Source organism: Limulus polyphemus, unplaced genomic scaffold (genome assembly GCF_000517525.1).
Source record: "Limulus polyphemus unplaced genomic scaffold, Limulus_polyphemus-2.1.2 Scaffold702, whole genome shotgun sequence".
Lineage (NCBI taxonomy): Eukaryota > Metazoa > Arthropoda > Merostomata > Xiphosura > Limulidae > Limulus > Limulus polyphemus.
The window spans coordinates 281,064-301,742 of record NW_013666312.1 but is presented as its reverse complement, the minus strand read 5'-3'; the positions used below and the strand labels follow the sequence as shown (position 1 = coordinate 301,742).

The window sequence follows — 20,679 nt, the reverse complement described above, 5'->3', positions numbered from 1 at the left end:
TGGAGGGGTAGTGAACAAAATAGAGAAAGTGTCACATTTCTCACACTAGGGAAATTCAGGATTTTTGAAAATATTGCCTTACGAAATTAATAAATTAAGATCTTGTATACTATTAAAATATGGATTATTAGCTATGATTGTATGCTATACTAAAGGCTATAAAACAGAAGTTATTTCAGACTTTTCATGATGCAAGAAGTAGCATAGTGATTTCACTGTATTAAATTTTCATGAAATTATAAACATCTAGTTTGAAATTTCAGATTTTTCAAGATGTTCATTCTCTCCTGTTATGATACAGTGTAAGTAACTCTCTGTTCGTATGTGTGAGAATTACTTTCAACTCGTACTGACTACAACCTTCAATTTAAAGTAGCTATGTTCCTTCTACCCCCATGGTTCAAGTGTAGGATACAACTTTAGATTATAATCTAGTTAATAAAAACTTCACAACGTCTTACTTCAGACTAAAAGATATTACATTTGTATTTACAAATAAGTGTTCATGAATTAGGTAATTATCACCAGTTTAAAAAAAGTGACTAAACTATACCACTAAATGGATTGTCTTTATAAAGTTCACAGAGAGAGAGGGGCAAAATTTTATCTCACTTTTCCAGGTTCCAACTTTCTGTGACTTCAAGACCACTTAAAACTATAGCATTTCTAAAAGAAGGATTGTTATTAAACACAAACATTTAACATTTCACATAGCTTGTATTAGATCATAATCCTTACAAGACTAGATATATTTTAAGATATATATACAGATTTTTACAACGAGCATAATTTTGTAAAGAACTTTTACTTACTCTTTTACCAAGCCTGCCCACTGCTTATTTGCATAGTCCAAAATCTAACAGTAAAGTAAAATATTATTAAAAATAAAATTCATCACTCTACATTGACAGAATAACTTCCATACTCGAAAAATGTGTAAAATTAGGAAGTAAACCTAGCTACAACATAATAGGAACTTGTTGAAATAGTATGACCAAAATTACTCCAGTTGATATAAAACATAAAAAAAGAAGCTTAAGAGTTCACATTTTTCTTTGATTAGTTGCATCTCGTAATGTAATGTTTTTTTATACTTCATTAACCCTTTTGCAATGGGTGAGTCTTAACTATACATCACGTTTTTTTAGTTATTTTCAAAATTTAATAAAATACTATTTTCTCTTTATGCAGTTATTTTTAAAGATAATTTTAATTACTTTTTTGCATCTTAATTGCTCTATAAACAAGGTTTAACTATATCCTGGAGTAGTGAATTCACAGTATTAACTTTTCGTGTGATGAAAACCATTCAAAAGTAGCCACTAAGAAAGATTATTTAGTTAAATGATGTATTAATGTCACTGTATCATTGAAAAGCACATTTAATTAACTATCCTCATTACCATGATGGTTTTTAGTAGGTAGCTTACTTTGAATTATACACTGGTATCATATGTGAAGGGTTCTTCAACGAAATTAAACACTTTGGATCTGAAATCAAGATTTTTGAAGGGAATCTTTTCTTGTAAGCTGACTTCTAAAGTTGTAAAAAACAGTTTCCATCGTGGCAGGTAGTAGCTGAGAAAAGAATGGCTGTTACGATGAAAAGAACTTTATATTTTAAACAATGTTAGTTATTAGTTTTCTCCTTAACTTCTTTGTCAATCATTTTTACATCCTAAACCACTCATAAAATCTCTAATATTGGGACCAGTGTTGATTTATTTTTTTATTTTGTAAAAGAATACTCATCAACGTTTTCATGCCTTCATTGTAATGAATAATCTACCCTTTTCCCCAAAGCCCTATTCTTAACATACCTTTAAGGAAAGTAAAGATATGTAAATGTGTGTCTCAGGTTGGTTGACAAATTGTAGATCATTTTCAAAAAAATAATCTAGAATTTCCCCTAGTGTGAAAATTGTGACATTTTCTCTACGCATCCCCTCTTCTCTAATTTATTTACTACCCCTCCAACAAGTACAAAATTTAACAAATTTCTTATTATAATATTGTCATCGCTCAGGCAAAGCATAATTTTCATAGCCTTCAATCTTATTTGATTACAGAACTATGAAATACACAACCATACCCTTCTTACCACACTCACTCTCTCAGAAATCGCCAATAGTTCTCACTGATGTTCAATGCTATAGTATTTATAACCAATAGAAAGCCAAGGTTTATATCTATCAAATGATACATTATATAACATTGTTAAGAGAATTGTCAGCTTTGCTTTCAGTTCAAGCTCGAACTGAACAGGAAACACATCAATGAGCTTTGATGAAGATTTAATGGCTCTTGTGACCGTTAAAAAAACAGAAAAATAGTGATAGTTATGGGACATTGTCTGCTTTTTGCATGTTATTATTCTGTGTTCTTTGGTGCATTATCAAATTAAATAAACTATTAAATTCAGTACTACCATTAGTATAAAAAGTAGGGCTAAGGGTCATCAACAGTTGACAGGAAAAAAAAAAATTAGAGCCTAGTCAGTACTGCATTATTTATTTATTATTATAAAAATAACTAAAATGTATAATAAGCAAACTTTTTATGTTAGTTAAGGTTAGATTAGGTGAAATAAATAATACAATTTTTTCATGAAGTATGCTCGTAGGCGACTTGTGTGTAATGTGGGCTGCACATTCACTAAGTTACTTACAACTTATAATGGCATGAATAGTAGCATGACTACTATTCATGGTTCAAAGGGAAATAAAACAATAAAATTTAATTATAAATAGATGTATACTGTTACGAGTTTAAAGCTACTTAGAATAAACAAATGTAGTTCTATGTTCCAAACTGAAGTCGTTCCCTCCCAAAAAAGGGGTAATTTCAATTTTTATTTTGGTGGTTACAAGGTCAGTCAAATTGACCAACCTTGTACAGAGTTAGGGTAGAGAAGATATAGTTTTACTGAGAAAAAAAATGTTTAAAATTTAATTAGAAGGTTTTGTAGAGTATGCAAATAAAATTTGAAATTTTTGAGGTGAAGAAAAGTATTTTTAATCTCAACATGAAATCATTTATCACTGGGGCGAATATATCGAAATAGTATATATATATATATATTGAGGAACAAATCTTTTTTAAAAATACTTAATTAAAAAATCTATTGTTTGTGTACAAAAGACTTGTAATATTTACTAAAAGTCTGCCAAATTTTGTAACGATACATAAAGTGTATTAAGATTTATAGTATGGAAACTATAATGAGTACAAAAGCGGCTACGAGGTCAGTCGATTTGATTGACCGTTGTGAGATAGTTAATAGGTTCAGTTGGAGACTTGCATAAAATGACAAACTAATCTAAATATCCAACTTCAATCACAGGTAAGGATGTATGTAAAAGAGGGGGCCAAACCTTCAGATTTTAGCAGCCAGAAATCACTACATTCAATTTAGTTAACTTAATGTTTGGATCATCATATTACAACATAACCGAGAACAGTAAACTTGGTGTAGATAATCAAATGTTGCTACTGCAGTAAATATTTTCTTAATATTAACCTTGTAGTTAGGGCACTTCACCAGAACATTCAATTTCCCTAATCACTGGTAAAGAGTTGGAGGTACGTGCTGCCAGTGAACCATAGCAGTTTTGTCATAAACACGGAAAATTAACAAACGACCAGAGAAGTAACAATATTTTATGTTTGAATTGTTTCAAAATTCGTGTGTTGAAACTTGTTTGTCAAGGCTGCTATTCATTATGATGTATTTAATCTACTATAGGTGGAGATGTGTACACATGGGGGAACAGTGGTGGGGGTAGACTAGGAGACCCAAGCATCGCTGGTTATGGACCCTCTAAGATCTCTGTGTTACCACGTGGAGGTGGTAGGAATATTGCTACTGCTGTGTCCTGTAGTGGAGCACACACCCTACTGGCTACCAGGGTAAGTACTTCTCAGTGATACAGTCTCTGATAGAATAAAACTTACTGGCTGTACAAGGTATTAAAAGTAGTTCTCTTCATCAGGAATTGAAATATTTTGATATTTGTTCAGCAAATACTGTATTTGTGTGTATAAAGTAAATGTTGTTAAATGTTTTAGAATTATCTGTGATCTTACTGATTAACATAACAAGCCACAGTTACATAATTCAGCTATTCTATAAGACTTGTTCTCCATAGAATAGCATGACAAACACGGGACCATGGTTTGCTAAGAATCTATTGTTGTCATTTTCTAATGTGTTGTAGAGTAATGAGTTTAATTTTTATTGCTATTTTTTATACAATTTTACACTTCCCCAAATGGGTCATTTTGTGATATGAAAACTAAAGACCTCCAGAGATCATCCTCCACCTATGTTCGTTTATGTTAGGCTTACAGTAGTTGTGTTTTCTAGTGGATCCCAACTGTTTTAAATACGTTACTTGTAATGTAAAGACAAGCAGAAATGCCCGCCCCCTGGGCAGGTATAACTCCTAGTTCCTGCAGAAAGCCATTGGGCCTGTGGCCTTTTTTGGAATTGTCCGACAATTCTACAACAATGTACTCATACTTGAAACAGGATTTTATTGAAGTATTTCTTTGTAGACGAAGTTATCAATGAAAGTGCCTTGCTTTTCTGTTGCAACACTTGTGAGATTATCACTAAAGAAAACATATTTTTTTAAGTTTATATTTTGAAACTCTTTTTTTGTAATTTTTATTGGTTAAATCTGAAACATATAATTTTTGTGGAAATTTTAATTGTTTTATTTATTTCTCATCTATAAAAATACTGCCTAATTATAAAAATATTACCCAGTTATCATTGGTGTGGTAGTTTCTGAGATCTGAGTTTTGGACGTATATATATCGCAAGCTCCATTATAATAATATATGGAGGGTTAATTTGATGAGAAACTCACTTTTTAGAAAAATTTGAAGATGATTTGAATGGGCAGTGAAGGAAAGTTTATTACAAATGAATCACATTTTTGATAAGCTTATGTCATCATCCAGTGAGGAATTACAAGCTTGTCAGACTTTTGTACATTTGTAACGAAGTTTCTTTCATTACCCATTCAAGCCATTTTCAATATTTATATGGAGAGTTAGAACCATAGTTATCTAATAAAGTTTTTGTAACTGGAAACGATTTGAATCAAACACAACTACATATTTGTAAAGTAAAATATTTTCTTAGTACTTACATTGGAAAACAGGAGTTAATATTGAATATACTTGCAGACAGGTGAACATTAAAGAATACTTTGTCGATGTACAATATTAGATTTTTACCTCAATGTCTCACAAACATAATAGACCCAGTAAGGTGCATTATCATATTAAATAAAATCCAACAAATAACAATTGGAAATAAGAATAATTAGAAGTATATATGAAGTTTCATTTTGGGTTCTTAAACTTCTCTTCAGTGTCGGAGAATGTTTATTAAAAAATGTTCTTTTACATTTCAGTGTATGAAGAGACTTGATCGAACTAGCCCTGAACTGTAATGTCCTGTTTTGCATAACTTACTAATGAGAAATATGAAAGCAACTGGAGAAAATAAAAAAACAAACAAACATTATGGTCTTCCTAAAGGCTTTATACAAGTACATTTTTTGCTGTATAATGAGATTCTAAAGCTAGAATTTAAACCAACAATGGTTTTATCTTACACTCAGTATGAAAATATAGTGTTTAAAGATACTGTAACGTGAAGTCCTAGCATAGGGGTTCCATTCTTAATTTTTAGCTTTTATACCAATTTTAATTTCTGAGTTTTGAGTAAGGTGTCAGTGATCCATATCTCACAAAAAATAAAATAAAATAAAGGCCATGGCATACAAACAATGAAATTTAAGGGCATTATAAATCAAAGGAAATAGTTAATAATGTGTCATTTATTTGAATAACATTTCATGTGTGTATGGAAATTCTACTATGTGCAATAGCAGCAGGTTGTAATTTGACTGAGGGTACTGGTACTAAATGTAAATGACTGGGAAATTTGAATAGCTGTTATGAGGTTAGACTCGGTATTCCTGAGGGCTGTTTCTATTATATGTGTTACAACTGGAAAGAAAGAACAATGAAACAGATATTTTACCTCGCTAATAAAGGATTATACAAAATGTAGCACCTAATAACATTAAAGCAAATTTCAAAAAAGCACTAGAAAAAAAAAGATTTGTTCTTTAAATCATCCTCAGATGCAGCAATACATGGTTGTTTTTTTTTTAGATTGCTGTTTCCACACCAGGTGCTGCACTGATCTGATCAATGGTAGGTACTTCTTGCACAAGTCAGCAGACAGTTTAATTGAGTCTCCTATGTAAGACAATCAGATGAATACTTAAAAGAAACACTTACAATAAAGTTTCAATTCAAATATGGTACCACATTCTGCTAACACAGACATATTTTGTTACTGTTTAAACTAAGTATCATAAAAACATGAATCATTAATATAGATGTTTTTTTTTCTTTTGCCTAGCAACTTCTAAACAAGTTCAAAAACTAGGTCTTACTTCATTGAAACTGAACTTTGACAACAATGGCTCCACCAAGCAAAAATAATATTTGTGTTATTTGCTGTTATCAAATAATTTAACACTTAAAAATTTGAAATAGTGGTTTATCCAGAACAAAAAACAAAATGAGAAACACATACTGGCTACTGTTTGTTTATATTTTAACATGGTAACATTTCCAACCCAGTACTTAGTGTTTGGTTGGTTCGGGAAGAATTTATTTGAGAAAGAATAAACTAGTTTTATTTAAGAAAGGACTTGTATCGCTGAAGTTCCTTATAACTTGCAATACACAGAATTTCCACAGTCACTTTAACTTAAACACACGCTATAATTCACAATGATTAAAGCACTTTACTTACGGTCACTACCGCTCGCTTGACTCAGTTATCTTTCTCTATATCTCTCTATCTGCTATTATTTCTCCGCTTTATTTGCCGGGCTTATATACAAAAAAAGAGGGCGCCTAGAAAAGACAAGAGTTGCCAGGAAAGGTCAAGATCGTTCGAGAATATCATGACGTGTTACCAGCGTCACGTGACTTCCGCTGTCGTAACAATATATATACATATAAAATTAAAATGTCCTAGCCCACCATGGTTATCGAAACCCGGTTTTTAGCTATATAAACCTTCAGACTTACCGCTGAGTCACTAAGGGGGATATAAAATAAATAAAAATTAAACTGAGATAAAATATTTAACAAAATTAATTGATTCAATATAAGCTTTATATATTTGAGTACTGGCATTTTCTAAATCTCAAATGACTTGTCTTGTTATATAACTCCTCCTATAAAAATTATAAAATCTAATCTTTTAGAATTTTTTTTTGTTTGTATATTGTTAAGCGCAATGGGCTATCTGTATTGTGCCCACTGTGAATGTCGAAACCTGATTTTGACCATTAGAAAATCCTTAGACTTATCACTGTAAATTTGTATGCCATTTCATATTTTAACTCATTTAAAGAATATTAAAAATAAGATTTGATTATAATATGCTTTTGTTGTTGTAGAACCTTAGCATATGTTCTGTTATCCCTGACGTTAGAAAAAACACGTAGGTTTAAGAATATATTTAACACAAAGATACGATACTCTATAACCCAAGCATTTTCGAAAGGTCCACCTTTCAAAAGCGCTCGGGTTATAATCTATCGTATCTTTGTATTGTGTTATTTCTGTTCATTGGTGAATTTTGAAACTTAACCTTTTCCTTCTTTATATTTCAGACGTAATTTATAACTCAAATGATAGTTATCGCCCCAATTACACACTTTATTTGGTCTCGTTGTAAAATAAGAGTTTTAACATTATGGTCTTCTGCACAGCTTACACATTTTATACATCTTGTACATCGAACTGCCATATTTCCAAAAGCCCAGCATTTGTAACACTGTACTATAAGTAAAGGTTTTTGATACACTTCAATTTTATAATACAAACATTCAACACTAAGTCCATTTTTAATCAAATCATTGGCTTGTTATTCATTTGTCAAAATATCTTAATAGAATTGTTAATTTCGTGAATTCTTTTCCTTACAATACTTTCAGCTTTTTCAAGTTCTATACCATGCATTTCAGTTCTTCAGTTACATTTTCCAATCTAATGCTACAATTTAAATCTTTTACCACGATAATCTTTTGTCCTGGTGTTGAATATAGCAGCTTTTGTCCTGGTGTTGAATATAGCAGTTTTTGTCCTGGTGTTGAATATAGCAGTCTTAGATGTAATTCTTCTCGGTTAAAAATTTCCGTTGGCCATGTAGTTAGAAATTTTCTAATATTTTAATTGATCTTTTATTTTAATAAATCCAGTATTCTTCAATCTCTAGTTTGTATTTATTTTAGCATTTGAAAATACTTTTTGATTTTTCTACAGAATTTTATCTTATTATAATTTGTAGGTATACCTTCGACTATTACCAGAGGTAAGGCCGTGTTGTCTTATATTGTTTTTCCTTTTTGTTGTAATAGTTTTCCATTCATTTTTTGTTTGTTTTACTTTGATGTATTTGAGGTGTTTATTGAACTCTTGGTATTTTAATTTTTACAGCCAGTCAAGCTCATCCGCTACAGTAACATAATTGAAATCATGATCTCATGCACCTTTAGTTTTTCAAAGCTTTTGTTAACTACTTTACTTACTTTCGTGTTGTTGTTTTTATTTCTTTTTAATAAACATCAATTTGACTGACTTGACATATTGGTATCACGTATACTGCCATCTGACTGATTATATTCAGTGTTAAGCCTTACGGTCAATTTTAAGTTCAACAGTAATTCTCTACCAAAGTTATACAAATATTTTAATATTCTTTTAAGAGCTCGAAAGGTGCTTAATATAAAAAATGTATGAATTAAAATGGAACTGATATATCAATTAACATGAAATATTAAAAGTACAAAATAACTGGATTAGTTCCTATCCTGTACGACTAAAGAAGGTATCGAGTCGTAGCACACATTAACGGAGATATTCACAACACGGTCTTATCGCTTTCAGTGCAGGATTGGAAGAAATGTTTTTGAGGATTATTACAGGTTCCATTCACCAAGCTCTCCGTTACGGCCACGTTTCAGCAGTATTTCACGTGCACAAATAACTTATCCAATTTGACCTGATGGAGATCTGCGCTACAAGCTCGAAACATCGTCCAGAAACTTCTAAAACATATACAGTCCACCAAGTTTTCATATCTAGTATTTCGTATTTTTGACCTAAACGGTACTTTATGCTGCACTTGAGCTAAACGGCCTGGTCATGGGCCACAAAAGTTAGCCATTGCGGTACCTAAATTAGAGCTGCTAACTGGAGTAAGGCAATCAGTCCTATCACCCTTTGCTTTCGTAGCCATTCTTAACTGAATAGAGGGATTGACTGTTACAATAATACCCCACAGCTGAAAGTGTGGAACGTGTTCAGTTGCATATTGCCTCTAGAACCTTCGATCATATGCCCGGCATGCTAACTACTAAGCCACATCTTGCTTTTTCTTCATGTCTGAAATTCACTGTAGATAGTGCAACACTATCAATATGTAAAAACACTTTATTTCTGATCATTAGTAACTTATTGTCAAAGCAAGTTATCAGTACAAATCAGAACGACAAATTAACCTAGTAAATAATTTATAGAATGTTTTCACTAGGATTATGCAATATCATAAAACAAAACTTTCAAAGATAGGTTATTTGTTTAAGAATTTTCGTGCAAAGCTGCACCAAGTACTATATACGTATAACTTACCCTAATTTTGAACTGACAGACTAGGGGTATACTTTCTTCTGACCGAAAAGTGCGATTTGGCCGTTCACCTACGTCCTCAAAATGCAGAGCATGTTTTTGCGGAAAGGACCGCGAACCATGGACCTTTGGATACATAGTCCGAGCACATTTATCACTGCAATCATTAGAATACATTTATTCAATAGTTAGGTACCCTTGCTTTTATTGATATCTTCGGCCATAATCCCAATAATATCTCACGAAATCCGGTCATCTTAGGAGATTTAGGTTGGACCTGAATCCCTATACTAAACTAATAATGCAAATCAATCTCCATAATTGGCAGAATAAGTAAATATATAAGTACACAATTAGAAATATTAAACATCCCAACCAATACTACTAAAAAAACTTATATTAAATAAATAATAGAATAGAACTTTATTTACCAGACACATACTGTGATACAAGGCGTCTGCTTCATGCACTATCAGTGATTCTTTGTTTCTAGAAAAGCGCAAGACTGTCTGATTCCTCTAACAACGCATGTGATCAATGAAAGCCAATTCTTCGTTAAAAACATATTAGCACCGGTTTTATGAACGACATTCCATATTTAATTATTAAGAGCTTCTAATGAAAAGTGCCCCCCAGTGGCACAGCGGTATGTCTGCGGACTTATACCGCTAGAAACCGGATTTCGATACCCGTGGTGGGCAGAGCACAGATAGCCCTTTGTGTAGCTTTGTGCTTAATAATAAACAACAACAACAATAAACAACTAATGAAACGTAAGTTAACATATATAATACAAAAAATAATTTATATATTGATTTAACCAATCTTGTATAACAAACTGACTAGAATTACTTATTGTAAAAAATAAAAACAGAATAAAACTAAAACCTATATTGGTTAGACTTCTTTGAATTACCAGCTTGGTTAGTCTCATTGTTATTTTTAGTCATAACCTCAATTATATCTCGCGAGACTCAGCCAGACTGAAAGACTTAGATTAATCTTTAATTCAATACACCAAGTCACCAATGCAAAATAATCTTTGTAAGTGTAAACATCAGTTAAAAATATACTGAAGATTATCATAAACATTATACCTAACTAATTAAACTAACTGCAAAGGAAAGTGGAGTAGGTCATTACTTACAAAACACATTATATAATCTTATCGTTATTTCCTAAGATACACACAGTTTGCCAATGCACAAACAACAATATGTAATGTTTACCTAAAACTCACTGCAGACATTAATCCTATATTAATTCACGTTGTGTGTTTGCCTTTTTGTCTGCGAAATCCTCCCATAGTTTTGAAATTAGCAGTATCAAACTTGGCAGGGGACTCGGGGAGACCAGAAGTATGTCCTTATCTATAGTGTGTAAACCCATACCAAGATGGGCTACAATGTGCCTTTTAGATCACCCAACCATGATGGAGTATAGAAATAGGTTTTCAGGGTATCTGAAACCGAATCTGGCATCGGATTTTGCGTTCCTGGTCCCAAACGGGATCTCGGAGCGCCATTTATGAAAGCGTATTCATACCTCCACTTACGAAGCGCGGGTATCTTATGCTAGTTTGTATCTGACTTGATGAAGACGGTGTAGCCCAAAGAATGTGAATAACTGTTTTCTCACTTGAGATTAATTGAAGACAGTCTATTTCCACCAATGTGAATAAAAGTTGTAATATTTCAGATTCGCTGAAGATACAATGCCTTGCAAAAGAATTCACCCATATCAATAATGTCACATTTTAATGAAATACAAATAATATAAACAATATTTTAATGAACTTGTTTTTATTCAAAACTCTAATGACCAAACTTAACATTCTTATGTGTGAAGAATGTTGAATATCAGCAAAGCCTGCAAAGAAAAAATATATATATATTGAAAGTTTTTGATTGCGTAAGTATTCGGCCCCTAAGTCAGTATTTGGTGGAAGCACCTTTGTCAGCAATTACTGCTGTGAATGATTTTTCATAGATCTCTACCAGCTTTGCACAACAGGATGGTTTAATTTTTGCATATTCTTCCTGGCAAAATCTGACAAGTTCGTTGAAGATCGTTGATGGACTGCAATCTTCAAGTCTCACCATAAACTTTCTATTGGATTCAAGTCAGGATTTTGACTGGGCCACTTCAGGACATTCACTTTCTTCTTTTGAAACCACACCAGTGTGTCTTTGGCCTTGTGCTTCGGGTCATTGTCCTGCTGAAATGTGAATTTTCAACCCAGTTTTAGATTCTTGGCTAACTCAAGTAGGTTTTCCTCTAGGATTTACCTGTACTTTGCATCAACCATTTTCCCCTCAATCCTGACAAGCTTCCCAGTCCCTGTTGATGAGAAACATCCCCATAACATGATGCTGCCACCACCATGCCTCACAATTGGGATGGTGTTGACTGGGCGATGTGCAGTGTTTGGCCTGTGACGCTTTGAATTTAGACCAAAAAGCTCAATTTTTGTCTCGTCTGATCACAAAACCTTCCGCCACGTGTATGCAGTATAATTTACATGCTTTGTCGCAAACGCCATACGAGATATATGATGATCATTTTTCAGTAATGGCTTTTTTTTTTTTTTTTTTTTTTTTGCTACTTGCCCATACAGGCCAGCAATGTGTATGGACCGGAATATTGTCGATGTCTGAACACTGACTCCAGTTTCCTGATTGCCCGGCTGCTTAGTTTTGAAGGGCGGCCTGATCTGGGTAGTGACTGTTTGGTATGAAGCACATTCCACTTCCTATTGATGGACATCACCATACTCAAAGGAATGATCAACAACTTCGAAATTTTCTTGATCTGTGCTTCTCTATCACTTTATCCTTGACTTGGTCTTCGTGGTTGGTTTGTCGTGTCACTGTATGAGTTGTGGCTTGAATAGATGCATTTACTCTGAAGTCAAGTTAAACCACTTTGATTACACACAGAAAGAGACCATTATACTAATTTTGTGACCTTTCAAACTAATCCTTTGCACCTGAACTGATTTAGGGTTGTTGTAGCAAAGGGGTTTAGTACTTATGCAGTTGAGAATATTTTAATTTTCTTTGAAAATCTAACTTGCTTACATAATATCAGCGTTTTTTAGCTTTCTCGTTTGAAATAAATTGTATAGATTCTAAGTATAAAACTCATTTTAAAATTTTCATGATTGCAAGCTCAGGTGGCAACAAAATGTGGAAACTTTGCAGGGGTGAATACTGTTGCAAGGCACTGTGAACATTACTTTGTTTATTCAAAATTTACAGATAAAACTAATACCTCAACAAAGTGAATAAGATGTCATTTGTTATTTTCTTGGGTACAAAGTTGAATTAGTTGGTTAAAACACTAAAAATGTATGGACTCTTTGTTTCATAATTTTGAACGATACTTTCATTATGATTACTGAAAAAAGTAACGTGATTGAATATCTAAATGAATATTCTTTTGTGGATAATGCTCAGAAATATAATACATTAATAAAGATTAAACTTTCTAATGTAACGCAACTCGTAGTATTACAAGTGATATTTTTTATTGATTTCATCTTTCTTTTTTTACATTATAAATGGATAATATTTTCAAGCCTATTGTTTACTTTAATGGTGTCTTAAATATGTTTAGATAGATTGACTAAACAAAGAATTATTAACAGTGCTTTAGGCAAAAAAATATAAGTTTCAAATACTTCAAAGAGCTCTAAAATCCCCTATACCAACCTGTTCTTACAATTTAAGTAATGCAATTTCTTTTTACAGTTCCTATTTCAGTTGTAAGTACTCTATTTTTTCCTTACAGTTTAAGCATTATAAATGGTCTATATAACTTTAAATAATACAACTTGTCTCTGCAGTTTTAAAATACTCCAACCTGTCTCTGCAGATATAAGTATTCCAATTAATATCTCTAGTTTGTAACTATATTTTAAGTATATCTACTTGTGTTTACAATGTAAAGTGTTTTTAAGTTTTAGCCACATTATTTTTTTAATACTACAAACTGTATGGAAATGGAGAATACTTAAAACTTTAGGGATAGTTCAGATAATTTAAACTCAGATTAAGGTACTCCAAACTGTTGATTTATTTTAAGTACCTCAAAGTTTTCCACTGTTCTAAGACTTAGTTTTGTCCTACAGCCTAAGATATACTAATTTATCTGTATCATTCAAGTACTAAATCTTCGTTTTACTACACCAACAGTTCTAAAGTTTAAGATATTCCAACTTTTCTTTACAATTGTACATGCTCAACTTGTCCTTACAAATTTAAGTACTTCAATTTGTTCATACAGTCTACAATAATCCATAACTCCAATTTATTTCTATAGTTTTAAATACTCTAATTATCTCTACAGTTTTAAAGATTCCAATTTATTTCTACAGTCCTAGGTAGCCTCAAGAATTCTACTAACTTTTAAGAACATTATATTCTCCTACATTTAAAGTACTCAAGCTTGTGGCTATAGTTCTAACTTATTCCCACTGTTTAAGACTTACAGTTTGTTTTTGTAGTTTGTATTACATCAACTGTCCCAAAAATTGAAGAATTAAAATACATAGAAAAAAATTGGCACACTTGAAATTTAAAGATAATTTATATTAGCCATGATGAAAGTTTGCATAAAATATCACCAAGAAAATCAAATATGTTTCGAAAAACCAAGAGCTCAAGCACTTTCAAGTAGTTAACGTTTCTTCTTTCAAGATTACAAATAGTTTTCTTTGCTCCTGAAGAAAAGTGGTCAACTATTCGAAAGCACTTGAGCTTCTGAGTCTTTTGAAATCTATAAGACATTTTAGGTTAACGAAATATATATGAACCTGTTGGAGTGCTAAATTTTTAGAAACAGGGCTGAAACGTTTAACAAACACGTCCTTTGTGTTTTTACTCTTAATATATTATCACAATGTACCTGAAAATAAATTGTGTAAGTTGGAGTATTTTAAAATTTAAAGACCACTTGGAATTCTTAAACTGCATAGACTAGTTAAATTACTCAGAACTATAGAGACGAAATGGAAAGCGTAGAAGTGTAGAGATAGGTCAGTTATTAAATATATAAACTTTTCCTAAACAAATTTTAAGTATCCAATACGTACAATATGATTTTGTGGTATTGTAAGGTGCACTAATTTATCTTTAAAAGTAACTGGATAGGAGTCGCATAATAACAGGAGTTTCGATAGAAAATGTATTACGGGGTGAATCTCAATTCTCTAGTCTCGACTGAGTTTGACACAAAGGAAGAGACTGGACACAAGTTAAACACAGTGAAACAATCTTTATTTCAAACAGACACAACCAAAAGAAAAAACAAGTATATTTTATAGCACCTATATTGGAGAGTTCTCAGCAGTGTGTTTAAAGCAAATCAGTAAATGTAATTACCTTAAACCATTTGTCTACAGTCCTTGACTGAGAAAACATAGCATTATATACTAAAAACAACAATGTCATTCTTAACAGGATGCAAGAGCCATCGTGTAATTGGTGGTCGTTCTCACTACAAATTAAGGGGTTGTTATATCCTTGAGCTATCACCTGACATGCCAGATGAAAATATCAGCGTATATTTCTATACAGTATGCTCTACTTTAAAGGAATCTTTCCCACGAGAAAGTGCATATGTCTGTAGTTGAATAACCCAGTTCAGAGAGAAGTTTAACGGGTCTGTTGATTTACATTCTACATTAAGACTACTTACTCAGTATATATAAACGTTTTGAAAAAATAAATAAATAAGGGGGTGGGAATAATTTAATGTGCTTGCATATCATACTCTTTCACTTTTAAGCAATTCAACTCCCCCCAGTGGTTCAGTAATTCAAAATATTGATGTAACTAAAATCAAGACACAGGTTAGAATAGTGAAACCTTGAACAAACAGAGTTTCAGGAAGAGGTATCAGCCTCAGTTTGGCAATTGCCATGCTGTCCTGGTTCTTTAATTGTTGTTCATTTGACCAACTAGTGCCAGGCTGTAAGTTGTGATAGTAAAATTACACTTTATAGGGAAATGTGCTGCTCAATACTTGATTAGTTTCAGGTTTCCAAGCTATTTTATAGGAATGAAAAATGGTCTCGTGAGAGAGCCTACTCACAAAGCCAGAACAAATACATTCGTAACGGAACATGACAAACGACCCCTCATTTTTTGATGTGAAACCTTTAAAAGGAAATATATATATATATAAAGAATTTCGAAAACACACCTTCTTTATATTTGTGGATTGACTCTGCTCAGGACTGAGACAAACTATTTTTTAACTACTGTGGTTCTGTTTTACTATCCTAATACTTATTACTATTTGATAGTTTATTCAACATTTTATTGACGATACTGTTGTAAATTAAAAAATATATTCATTACGTTTCGAAAAGTTTTTATACTAGTTACTTCTTTATGTAATAAATATTAATTACTTACAATCCAGTAAGCACAATCGACATGAATTTTCACCAAGTTAACTTTAAATGCTATAGGAACAAACTTTCAGAATAAGTACATTATCCTGAAGAAATCCTGCTGATCATACGTTAAGTATCCAAAATTGTTAAAGGGGATGTATGTTCATATTGAACTGTAAACTCTATATGTGGGTGTTTACTGTTTAGATATTTCAGGAATTCATTAATGTGACTTAAAAATGGTGCATATATATAGTCAACATACTTCTATTATGAAATGAATTTAAATCAACGGGCCAGTTTTATAACCAACGTATTTTATCATAATTCAAAAATAAGTTAGCCATGGCAGGTGGAAGCTTTGATCATATATTAATCCAATCAACATGATCGTAAATAGACTCTTTAAACATAAAATGCGATTCTTTGACTGCAAAAGGTATTAATTAAAAATGTTTAGATAATCCACTACTACATCTGAAGATGTAAAACAACAACAACAACTCACAACATAAATCAATAGTTTCTTTAAACGTAGTGTTAGTAGGAAGATTCTCCACATAAAAACTGGTTGTTTGTTGTTTCTCTTGTAAGTGTTTGATCTTCATTTAGTTTCAAAAATTTACTGCTAATATATTTTGGTTGATCTTAATACTTTAGTTACTTTTGTTTAAAATCTTATTTCCTTTGTCTGACTTTGTTGTAACTAAACCAGTATAAGAACTATACAATCGTCCCCTGATAAATTGTAAATTCCTTTCAGGAATGTCTCTCGATGGGTCAGCGGTAAGTTTGCGGAATTACGACTCTTAAATCAGGGGTTCAATTCTTCACAATGGACAGCGTGTAAACATACCATTATTAGCTTTGCACTAAAAAAAACAACCCAAAACCGACAAAAAAAAAACACAACTTCCAGGGTTTATTATAAAAATAACACAGTGTAAGGCTGCTAATGTATGCTCTCATTTAAATATCAAATGAAACAGCTTGAAGTGAGTAAAACTTTTTGATAGGTTTATCCTTCTTCAGACTGCTTTATCTTATATTTAAGTGATGTTAATGTTGGGATCCTCTCCGATATTATATAGATTGTCACTGTAAGAAAAGTCATCAGTTTAATGAGATACAATATGAATAATTCTATAAATGTATCAACAGAAATTCAAAGGAAAAATGAGCATCAAACTGCACGTGTTTTTATGAAGCTCAAACGATAACCTATGTGCTGGTGATCTTATCAGATAAGTCCGCTTAATAATGGGAATAATAATCTGAACTGACTTAGTTTTGACGTGTGTGAGAAATAACAAGACTGGACACATGTGATGTGAAGTGAAATAATTTTTAGTTATTACAAAAAAAAACACAAAAAAGTATATATACTTAAGTAGATATTTAGTCAAACGTCCTACTGAATTGATGGATAAATCGTCAGTTTTTTTCTCTCGAGATCAGGGGTGAAATTTCCGAAAAAAGTGCTGGTATTCATACGTGCATACAGTAAATAATCTTGTTCATATGTGCAATTAATAATACAGTTTACTAGAAAGAAATGAATAAAAAGAAAATGTATAAAATCTTGTTTTTTATAACAACACGTTCACAGTGAGCACAGTTATAAATTTTATTTGACATGACACAGGAAACCGTTTAATTTTTTGTTCCCATAGTGTTCATTGATTTGATGGTTTCAAAGAATCAGGTGTTTCTCAAATCGGACATTACAGTCATTCACTTTTTCGTGTACTAATGTGTCAATTTGTTGTAACACCCCAAGGGCAGAATAGATACTATCTTCTATCGAGACATAAAGGTCACTAGAACGAAACAATTTGGACCACGTGTTTATGCCAATCTGTATACAAACAAACTAAATCAAAAAAATTAAAATTCCTATATTGCTAAAAAAAGGGTTAAAAAGCATATGACATGCTCACATATCACACGGTAATGCTCATTTTTTTTTCAAGATCGCAAACACATTTACAAATTGACGTTTGGCACGCACACTAAAACTAAAATATTAATAAATTAAAAAGCTAAAAGCCCTCCCTTCAAAATTGCAGCATACAAACATATAAACCTCCAAGCTCCTTAGAATAAGATAAATTCACACGAAAGCTTTCGACTCATTTTAGTTAGTCGAGCTGAGGATGAACAGCATCTATGAAATCTATAGAGCCTTGAACTGCCAAACTGGAGCTAATCGTAAATCTTAAAATTTCGGCTTCTGCTCACACTGCTAGCTTGTACTAAATTCGAATACCGAAATTTATTCACACACTCTTTTGTGCAAGTTAGATAACTTTGAATTGTTGAGATAAATTGGAACACTTAAAATTCTAAATACAAATAGGATAATTTAAAATAACCAACAGTCTTTACAAATGGAAGATTCTTCCTTGCTAACATATCAACTTTTTCGAGCATTTTACTTCTTATCTGTATGAGAGTAAAGTAGTGAATTTTCGATAAAGTGACGCATGAAGAATTGATGAAGACTATTCCTCAGTACGAGAAGAGGATAAGTTAGTTAAGTGGATTGAAGGTTGGTCAGTTGGGAGGAAGCAAAAAAGTTGTTATTGATGTAGTTTAGTCTAACTGGACTAATGTTACAAGTTGTATACCTCAAGGATCTGCACTGAGATCGGTGCTGTTCTTCGTGTAAATTAAGGACATTCATGAGATATAGTTAGGAAATTGGTTAAGTTCGTTGATATAAAAATCTTAGGCCTGGCTGATCGTAATGAGGATACCATAATTTTACCGAGAGAGTCTTAGACTGGTTGGTTAGTAATTGGACAAACACGTGGCTAATGACATTTAATTATGATAAGTATAAGGTTTCGCATGTGATTATCGTAATATAAATTACACATGTACTTTAGATTAAAATAATTTTAATCATATGGATGGGGGAAAAATGATCTTGGGATATTGGTTTATATAACTGTTAAGGCTTCGAGACAACGTTCCATTGTAATTGGTAAAACTAACAGAATATATATATGCAGAAAAAATGACTACAAGAGATCATGGCTTCGTCGTATAAGGCACTAGTTAGGTCTTAATTTGGAGCATTGCGTCCAATTTTGATCACCTTATCCTAGGAAAAGCATTGAGTTATTTGGGAGGGTTCAAATGATTGCTATCAAAATTATTCCGAGGATGGATACATTTTAAATGTGGTTAGATTGAGATTTTTCAGCTTGCTTTGTCTTAAACACATAATAGGCAAGAATTAAAAAAAAACCTGTAGAATAAATTGACATTTAAAGTGGTAAAAGCTTCAACTTTGCAGAGTAATAAGAAAAGGGTTAATGAACATTTTGGGTATCAGGGCTGAATTTAGTGATTAGTTTCTGTTTGTTGGGGAAGGTTGGAAGTCAGAACATCATTGCCAAAGTGCTCCTTAATGAGTGTTTGGGGCACTTCAAATTGTACAAACACTTGAATATGCGTAAAATTATTATAGAAATAAATTGGGATTCTTAAAACCCTTCACTTATCTATACATTTTATGGATTTTCAACTTATACCTACAGTTTTAAGTTCTCCAACTTATCTATACATTTTAAAAACATTAATTAAAAACTAGTAGGTAGAGATAAGAAAGTGGAATTGCATTATATTAATTTGAGAAGAAGAAGAACGGATTAGAAATTGGACAGTAGGTGGACAAACAAGAGTATGAAATGCAATTAAAAGTTTGAATATGTAATTGAGTTTGGGACAAAATGAAGACTTGAATTACCCTAAGCAAGACAACAAGGTTTGTAAGGAAATGAAGAGAGTTAGATATCTATTTAATTTACAATTCAGGAAATAAAACAGAGGCAAATTACTATAACGGGGTATCATTACTAAATGACTCGAATGATGACAAGAATACTACGAAAAAAAGAAATAATAAAGTCGTGCAGGATTTCGATATGCTGTTAGTTATAATATATCTGTGCAGGATTTCGGTATGCTGTTAGTTATAATATATCTGTCTTTTGTTGAAAACAACTTACAAGAAAAGGATGAAAGAATAAATAAATTTATAGACTTAAAAGTTGCATTTGTTACAGCAGATAGAACTTGGGTTCAGACTTTCAAATTCTCTTACTATTCTTTACAGTTTTAATTGGTTCATCTTATCTTTATGGATTTAAGTAGCACATCTTAACCAAAAGGTTTAAAGGTAATTCAATTTTTTCAAACAGTTTGTCCCTAAAATTATAATGTCTTCAAATAGTTTATGGGGTTTTAAATACTTCAGCTTGTCGCGTTTGAGAGTTTATCACGCTAAAAATCTGATTTCGATACTCGCGTTGAGCAGGACACAGATAGCTCAATGTGTAACTTTGTACTTAACAGCAAAAATACCTTTGTGTTATTAATTCTTAACCTAAAAATATCATTTTTAAATTAATTGATAATAATTGCATTTCATTTGCTGATTATACACCACACTAGAACAGTTGCAGTTCTTGGAAGTTGATGGTGTATATATATATATATATACTAGTTGGAGTACTCGGTTGAAATAAAAA

General features: G+C 31.9%; 1 protein-coding gene and 1 long non-coding RNA gene across 5 annotated transcripts in view; both read left to right on the top strand.

Annotated features, from left to right (window-relative positions):
* Positions 1-20,679, top strand: part of LOC106460071 — a 190,334-nt gene that overhangs the window by 19,994 nt on the left and 149,661 nt on the right. The gene's annotated exons all lie outside the window — the stretch shown is intronic.
* On the top strand, positions 3,750-5,781 carry LOC106460075. The gene is made up of 2 exons (XR_001290862.2): positions 3,750-3,909; positions 5,427-5,781. It is a non-coding gene; the product is annotated as an uncharacterized LOC106460075 (long non-coding RNA).